The sequence below is a fragment of the Aegilops tauschii genome, chromosome 3 (genome assembly GCF_002575655.3).
Source record: "Aegilops tauschii subsp. strangulata cultivar AL8/78 chromosome 3, Aet v6.0, whole genome shotgun sequence".
Lineage (NCBI taxonomy): Eukaryota > Viridiplantae > Streptophyta > Magnoliopsida > Poales > Poaceae > Aegilops > Aegilops tauschii.
This window is the reverse complement of record NC_053037.3, coordinates 123,693,889-123,702,537: the sequence shown is the minus strand read 5'-3', so window position 1 is coordinate 123,702,537 and position 8,649 is coordinate 123,693,889.

The following is an 8,649-nucleotide window of genomic DNA, read 5'->3' as shown; positions in this document are numbered from 1 at the left end:
CTTCTTCCGGAATTCTCCAAATATTCCAAAAATATTCTCCGTCTGTTTTTATCCCGTTTGGATTCCATTTGATATGGATATTCTGCGAAACATAAAACATGCAACAGACAGGAACTGGCACTGGGCACTGGATCAATATGTTAGTCCCAAAAATAGTATAAAAAGTTGCCAAAAAGTATATGAAAGTTGCATAATATTGGCATGGAACAATCAAAAATTATAGATACGATGGAGGCGTATCAGTGTTCATAGTAGCCCCTGGGTATTTGATACTGGTTCAGTTGCTATGATTAGTAACTCGAAACAGGAGTTACAAAATGAACAAAGACTAGTTGAGGGCGAGGTGACGATGTGTGTTGGAAGTGATTCGAAGGTTGATAACATCACCATCGCACACTCTCTTTACCTTCGGGATTAGTGTGAACCTAAAATAAATGTTATTTGGTGTTTGCGTTGAGCATAATATGATTGGATCATGTTTATTGCAATACGGTTATTCATTTAAGTCAAAGAATAATTGTTATTCTATTTACATGAATAAAACCTTCTGTGGTCATACACCCAAGGTGAATGGTTTATTGAATCTCGATCGTAGCAATACACATATTCATAATATTGATGCCAAAAGATGCAAAGTTGATAATGATAGTGCAACTTATGTGTGGCACTGCCATTTAGGTCATATTGGTGTAAAGCGCATGAAGAAGCTCCATGTTGATGGGCTTTTGGAATCACTTGATTATGAATCACTTGATGCTTGCGAACCATGCATCATGGGCAAGATGACTAAGACTCCGTTCTCTGGAACAATGGAGCGAGACTTGTTGGAAATAATACATACTGATGTATGCGGTCCGATGAGTGTTGATGCTCGCGGCGGGTATCGTTATTTTCTGACCTTCACAGATGATTTAAGCAGATATGGGTATATCTACTTGATGAAACATAAGTCTGAAACATTTGAAAAGTTCAAAGAATTTCAGAGTGAAGTGGAAAATCATCCTAACAAGAAAATAAAGTTTCTACGATCTGATCGTGGAGGAGAATATTTGAGTTACGAGTTTGGTCATCATTTGAAACAATGCGGAATAGTTTCGCAACTCACGCCACCCGGAACACCACAGCGTAATGGTGTGTCCGAACGTCGTAATCGTACTTTACTAGATATGGTGCGATCTATGATGTCTCTTACTGATTTACCGCTATCGTTTTGGGGTTGTGCTTTAGAGACAGCTGCATTCACGTTAAATAGGGCACCATCTAAATCCGTTGAGACGACACCTTATGAACTGTGGTTTGGCAAGAAACCAAAGTTGTCGTTTCTTAAATTTTGGGGCTGCGATGCTTACGTGTAAAAGCTTCAACCTAATAAGCTCAAACCCAAATCGGAGAAATGTGTCTTCATAGGATACCCAAAATAAATTGTTGGGTACACCTTCTATCACAGATCCGAAGGCAAGATTTTTGTTGCTAAGAATGGATCCTTTCTAGAGAAGGAGTTTTTCTCGAAAGAAGTGAGTGGGAGGAAAGTAGAACTTGATGAGCTAACTGTACCTGCTCCCTTATTGGAAAGTAGTTCATCACAGAAATCAGTTCCAGTGATTCCTACACCAATTAGTGAGGAAGCTAATGATGATGATCATGAAACTTCTGATCAATTTACTACCGAACCTCGTAGGTCAACCAGAGTAACATCTGCACCAGAGTGGTACGGTGATCCTATTCTGGAGGTCATGTTACTTGACCATGACGAACCTACGAACTATGAGGAAGCGATGATGAGCCCAGATTCCACAAAATGGCTTGAGGCCATAAAATCTGAGATGGGATCCATGTATGAGAACAAAGTGTGGACTTTGGATGACTTGCCTGATGATCGGCAAGCCGTTGAGAATAAATGGATCTTCAAGAGGAAGACGGACACTGATAGTAGTGTTACTATCTACAAAGCTCGAATTGTCGCAAAAGGTTTTTGACAAGTTCAAGGTGTTGACTACGATGAGTTTTTCTCACTCGTAGCGATGCTCAAGTCTGTCTGAATCATGTTAGCAATTGCCACATTTTATGAAATCTGGCAAATGGATGTCAGAACTACATTCCTTAATGTATTTCTTAAAGAAGAGTTGTATATGATGCAACAAGAAGGTTTTGTCAATCCTAAAGGTGCTAACAAAGTAAGCAAGCTCCAGGGATCCATCTATGGACTGGTGCAAGCATCTCAGAGTTGGAATATACGCTTTGATAGTGTGATCAAAGCATATGGTTTTATACAGACTTTTTGATAAGCCTATATTTACAAGAAAGTGAGTGGGAGCACTACAACATTTCTGATAAGTATATGTGAATGACATATTGTTGATCAGAAATAATGTAGAATTTTTCTGGAAATCATAAAGGAGTGTTTGAAAGGAGTTTTTCAAAGAAAGACCTCTGTGAGGCTGCTTACATATTGAGCATCAAGATCTATAGAGATAGAACAAGACGCTTGATAAGTTTTTTTTCAATGAGTACATACCTTGACAAGATTTTGAAGTAGTTCAAAATGGAACAGTCGAAGGAGTTCTTGCCTGTGTTGCAAGGTATGAAGTTGAGTCAGACTCAATGCCCGACCACTGCAGAAAATAGAAAGAGAATGAAAATTCATTCCCTATGCCTCAGTCATAGGTTCTATGAAGTATGCTATGTTGTGTACCAGACCTATTGTGAACCTCACCATGAGTTTGGCAAGAGGGTACAATAGTGATTCAGGAGTGCATCACTGGACAGCGGTCAAAATTATCCTTAATGGAATAAGGAGATATTTCTCGGTTATGGAGGTGATAAAGAGTTCGTCATAAAGAGTTACGCCGATGCAAGCTTTGACACTGATCCGGATGACTCTAAGTCTCAATCTGGATACATATTGAAAGTGGAAGCAATTAGTTAGAGTAGCTCCGTGCAAAGCATTGTAGACATAGAAATTTGCAAAATACATACGGCTCTGAATGTGACAGACCCATTGACTAAGCTTCTCTCACAAGCAAAACATGATCACACCTTAGTACTCTTTGGGTGTTAATCACATAGCGATGTGAACTAGATTATTGACTCTAGTAAAACCCTTTGGGTATTAGTCACATGGCGATGTGAACTAATCACATGGTGATGTGAACTATTGGTGTTAAATCACATGTCGATGTGAACTAGATTATTGACTCTAGTGCAAGTGGGAGACTGAAGGAAATATGCCCTAGAGGCAGTAATAAAGTTGTTATTTATATTTCCTTATATCATGATAAATATTTATTATTCATGCTAGAATTGTATTAACCGGAAACTTAGTACATGTGTGAATACATAGACAAACAGAGTGTCCCTAGTATGCCTCTACTAGACTAGCTCGTTAATCAAAGATGGTTAAGTTTCCTAGCCATAGACATGTGTTGTCATTTGATGAATGGGATCACATCATTAGGGAATGATGTGATGGATAAGACCCATCCGTTAGCTTAGCATAATGATCGTTTAGTTTATTGCTATTGCTTTGTTCATGACTTATACATGTTCCTATGACTATGAGATTATGCAACTCCCGAATACCGAAGGAACACTTAGTGTGCTATCAAACGTCACAACGTAACTGGGTGATTATAAAGATGCTCTACAGGTGTCTCCAATGGTGTTTGTTGAGTTGGCATAGATCGAGATTAGGATTTGTCACTCTGATTGTCGGAGAGGTATCTCTGGGCCCTCTCGGTACTGCATATCACTATAAGCCTTGCAAGCAATGTGACTAATGATTTAGTTGCGGGATGATGCATTACAGAATGAGTAAAGAGACTTGCCCGTAACGAGATTGAACTAGGTATGATGATACCGATGATCGAATCTCGGGCAAGTAACATACTGATGACAAAGGGAACAACGTATGTTGTTATGCGGTTTGACCGATAAAGATCTTCATAGAATATGTAGGAGCCAATATGAGCATCCAGGTTCTGCTATTGGTTATTGACCAGAGATGAGTCTCGGTCATGTCTACATAGTTCTCGAACCCGTAGGGTCTGCCTGCTTAACGTTCGATGACGATCGGTATTATGAATTTATGTGTTTTGATGTACCGAAGGTAGTTCGGAGTCCCGGATGAGATCACGGACATGACGAGGAGTCTCGAAATGGTCGAGACATAAAGATTGATATATTGGATGACTATATTCGGACACCGGAATGGTTTTGAGGTGTATCGGGTATTTACCGGAGTACCGAGGGGTTACCGGAACCCCCCGAGGGGTTAATGGGCCTTCATGGGCCTTAGTGGAAGAGAGGAGGAGGCGGCCAAGTGGAGTCGCACGCCCCCCCCTCCCAAACCCAATCCGAATTGGGGGGGGCTTTCCTTCTCTCCTCTTCCCCTTTCCTTCCCCTCCTAGTTGGACTAGGAAAGGGGGGAACCTACTCCTAGTAGGAGTAGGATTCCCCCCTTGGGGCGCGCCCCATGAGGCCGGACGGCCCCCTCCTCCCCTCCTTTATATACAGGGGAGGGGGCACCCCATAGACACACAAGTTGATTTCTTAGCCGTGTGTGGTGCCCCCCTCCACTGATTTCCACCTCGGTCATATTGTCGTAGTGCTTAGGCGAAGCCCTGCTTCGGTAACTTCATCATCACCATCAACACGCCGTCGTGCTGACGAAACTCTCCCTCGGCCTCAGCTGGATCTAGAGTTCGAGGGACACAAGTTGATTTCTTAGCCGTGTGCGGTGCCCCCCTCCACAGATTTCCACCTCGGTCATATTGTCGTAGTGCCTAGGCGAAGCCCTGCGTCGGTAACTTTATCATCACCGTCAACACACCGTCGTGCTGACGAAATTCTCCCTCGGCCTCAGCTGGATCTAGAGTTCGAGGGATGTCACCGAGCTGGACGTTTGCAGATCGCGGAGGTGTCGTGCGTTCGGTACTTGATCGGTTGGATCGCGAAGACGTTCGACTACATCAACCGCATTACTTACGCTTTCACTTTCGGTCTACGAGGGTACGTGGACACACTCTCCCCGCTCGTTGCTATGCTTCTCCTAGTTAGATCTTGCGTGATCGTCGGATTTTTTTGAAATACTACGTTCCCCAACACAACGATGCTTAAACTTGAAATTATATCCAAATCAATTATCATAAGCATTCGCACATGAGCATAAAATGGTGCTCATTGCATTTCAAAGGTTCAATATTGACAAAAACATTTCAATATATCTTATAACCCGAACATTTCATTTGGTTAAGAAGCATAACTAAATACCCTAGTTCTACTCTATTCAACACCGAGGAGTAGAGAAGGAGGAGGTGGAGTTTTAGCTCACCGACTCGGGTGTAGAGGAAGTAGCTAGAGGTAGTTCGGATGACGATCACTCCAAGGAGACACGACTCTACAAAGCCTGCATATTCCATCGAGTGAAAATTTTACATCATCAAATCTCATATAGCATTCTTTGATGACAAAGTGATAATGACATAAAAATAATTAAATTTTCCAATACATTTCTATATTGAAAAACAAAATTACAAAAAAAATTATACCTATTCACTAGTTTTCTATCCTATTCAAAAAAAATATTTAAAAAACCTACTCACTAGTTTTCTATTACTAAAACTTTTTTATATTACTAAAATTACAATCTATTTCTATACCTAATTATATTACTAAAATTTTCTATTACTAAAACTATTTCCATACCTAATTACAAACTTGTAGAGGAAGGGAGGAGGGAGGAAGGGAGGGAGGGAGGCAGGAGGGAGGGAGGGAGGAGAGAGGGAGGAGGCCGAGATGGCGGCAGATGGAGGGGGAGGAAGGAGGGAGGAGGAGGAGGATGGAGGAGGGGCCGCGTATGGAGGTGGGGCAGTGACTGGAGGGGGAGGAGGAGGGAGAGAGGAGGGGAGGAGGAGGTTGTGGGAGGAGGGAGGAGGGCCGCCGGAGGAAGGAGAGAGGAGGGCGACCGGAGGGAGGTGGGAGGAGGAGGAGGGAGAGATGATAGCTTGGGGGCGACGGCAATGCGGCGGCGGGGGAGGGCCGAGCGGCGGCGGCGGCGGAATGCACGGGAGAGTGAGAGTGGGAGTGGAGAGGGGAGAGTGAGGTGCGGCCGGTTGGAGAAGATAGGATGGGTTTAGGATAAAGCGTTAATGCTAAACGCCATAGCAGTAGCGTCTTTTACCAGAGTCGCACTACTGCTATGCCTATAGCAGTAGCGCCTTGTGAGAAAACGCGCTACTGCTAAGGCTAAGCATGTAAAAATAAACATAAAAAATACATTGATCATCAATGATCTTTTTATGTACAATATGAATTGTCGATATGAGTCCTCACCGGTTTAGTAACCGGAGAAGACTCATATTGCGGCCACAAATCTTACACGAAGAGTTTGATGAAAACCAAGTGGTTGTGATGGTTTGAGAACATATTTAAGGTGGTAAACACCCTGTTCGCGGAGCGAGGTGGGACTAAACTTAGTTGCAAAGAGTGGACTAAACTTAGCAGTTGCGAGCTTTGGAGAAAAGCGCAACTGCTAAGCTCAATAGCACTAGCGCGTTTATTAAACAGGCGCTACTCCTATACCTACTTTGGTGATAAGGTCGTGTCAATTATAGTAGTAGCGCTCTTTTCTCCTAACGCGCTACTGCTATGTGTATATCAGTAGCGTGTTTTATTGTCACGCGCTACTGATAAGTAGCAGTAGCGCCTTATTTAAACCGTACTGCTGGTATGATTCTATGTATAGGGTTTTCCCTAGTAGTGTTGGATCCACATGTTTCATGCTATGCTTAGATTTATCTTAATTTTTCTTTCGTAGTTGCAGATGCTTGCGAGAGGGGTTAATCATAAGTGGGAGGCTTGTCCAGGTAAGGACAGCACCCAAGCACCGGTCCACCCACATATCAAATTATCAAAGTAAAGAACGCGAATCATATGAGCATGATGAAAACTAACTTAACAATAATTCCCATGTGTCCTCGGAAGCGCTTTGCTTTATATAAGAGTTCGTCGAGACTTATCCTTTGCTACAAAAAGGATTGAGCCGCTTTGCTGCACCTTTGTTACACTTGTTACTTGTTACCCGTTACGAATTATCTTGTCACAAAACTATCTGTTACCGATAATTTCAGTGCTTGCAGAAAATACCATGCTGAAAACTGCTTGTCATTTTGTTTTGCTCCTCGTTTGGTTCGACACTCTTACTTATCGGAAGGACTATGATAGATCCCCTATACTTGTGGGTCATCACTAGGCCTTACTGATATGGATGAATGTTCTCTTAATTTACACTTAGCGAATTTCACTATTAAGAAACCTTTGGATAGAATAAATGATGTATTTATTCTTGCAAATAGAAATTTTGTTCTTGTTGATTTCATTGTGCTTGATATTGAGTGCAATCCGTCTTGTCCTATAATACTAGGTAGACCCTTTCTACGTAGCATAGGTGTTATTATTGATATGAAAGAAGGTAATATGAGGTTCCAATTTTCACTAAAGAAAGGAATGAAACACTTCCCTAGACAGAGAATTAAGCCACCATATGAATCTATTATGAGGGTCGCCTATGAAAATAATATGAAGGATGACAACACTTGAAACATTGCCTTACGCCTAGTTAGGGGCGCTTGTTGGGAGACAACCTAATAATTATCTTTATTATTCCTTTTTCTTTTTTGTTTTTGAGTATTCATACAAGTATGCTACTGTTATGATTGTGTTGTGGTTTAATTAGTGTTTGTGCCAAGTAAAGCCTTTGGGATGATTTGGTTGATAGTTGATTTGATTCTGTGAAACATATAAACTTTTGGGCTCAGTTCTAAAAATCACTGGAACGTGCTTTTGATCTGAATTTTTTACACATGATTAGTATACAAATTGCCCACGATGTCCTATTTTTTTAGAATTTTTAGAGTCCCAAAAGTATGGTCATTATTCAGATTACTACAAACTGTTTTATTTTAAACAGATTATGTTTTCGTTGAATAATTTGCTTGTTTTGATGAATCTATGGATTGTATCGGGGGGTATAACTCATGGAGAATTTGGAATACAGTAGGTATTATGCAATAATAACATATGAATGGTTTCATAACAGTACCAAAAATTTGTGATTTCATTATTATACTAACAGATCTCATGAGGTTTCTGTTCAGTTTTGTGTGCTGAAGTTTTCAAGTTCTAAGTGAGATCGCGATGAATGAAGGAATAAGGAGTGGCAAGACCCTAAGCTCAGGGATGCCCAAGGCACCCTAAGGTAATATTCAAGAAGACACGAGCGTCTAAGTTTGGAGATGCCCTGGAAGGCATCTCCTCTTTCATCTACCAAGTATCAGTAAATTACTTGAATTTATATTTTTATTTATCGCATGATATGAGTTTTACTTGGAGCGCCATACATTATAGTGGTCTTTTCTTTATTTGTTTTTTGGTTTGCCACAATCATCTTTTGTTGGACACACCTGTTGAGAGGAACGCACATTTATTCGTGATTTGTTAGTGTATTCTTTATGCTTCACTTATATCTTTTGAGCTAGGTAGTTGCTCTAGTGCTTCACTTATATCTTTTAGAGCACGGCGGTGGTTATATTTAAGAAAATAGTTGCACTCTCATACTTCACTTATATTATTTTGAGAGTTTTATAATTAGTA